Below are 576 nucleotides of genomic sequence, written 5' to 3'. Positions count from 1 at the left end.
CAAGAGGGAATGAACAAGGGAATGTCGAAGCAGAGAGGGTGCTTGATAGAGTTCACATCTGATGGTGGGGATCTGGGTCTTCTCAAGTTAAGGAGAAGGTGACCTCATCTTCTGGGAGCAGGGCTGAAACATGAAATAAGTCAGAAATTGTTCTGAATAGCTGCTATAAGGAATAGGACATAGATAAGCAAATTGATTGACAAACAGCATAGGGACAGGCAGTAGATGACACAGAGTATGAAACTAAAGTGGGGCCAATGCATCTCTGTACTTTTTCCAGAATTGGGGAATAACACAGAGTGTGAAGTGTATGTAGGACAGAGATGAATCAGGTGACCAGACTTAAGGAACTATGTTGAGGTGGAAGAGAAGGCAGGTAGAGGAAGCCAAGAGAAAGTAACTTGGATCAGAGAGCAGGAAAGGATGTAACTTCTCTGGGCCTCAATTTCCTTATCCGTCAGTAGAGGTCAGTTGTGAGCACTGCCTAACAGTTTTATTGTCTGTCAACATGGACTGGAAAAGGAATAGGCAGGCTGATTGGTTGTGAGCAAGGTCATGCTCAAATGGGCTAGAAAC

At 44.3% G+C, this 576-nt stretch overlaps 1 protein-coding gene across 1 annotated transcript in view; it reads right to left on the bottom strand.

Annotated features, from left to right (window-relative positions):
• LOC104983388 (V-set and immunoglobulin domain-containing protein 4-like) overlaps positions 1 to 576 on the bottom strand; it is a 10714-nt gene that overhangs the window by 2726 nt on the left and 7412 nt on the right. The window lies entirely within an intron of this gene.

Source organism: Bison bison, unplaced genomic scaffold, assembly GCF_000754665.1.
Source record: "Bison bison bison isolate TAMUID 2011002044 unplaced genomic scaffold, Bison_UMD1.0 scf7180017862348, whole genome shotgun sequence".
In the NCBI taxonomy this organism is placed as follows: domain Eukaryota; kingdom Metazoa; phylum Chordata; class Mammalia; order Artiodactyla; family Bovidae; genus Bison; species Bison bison.
Note: the sequence above shows the minus strand (reverse complement) of the source record. Positions and strands in the feature narration are given on the sequence as shown.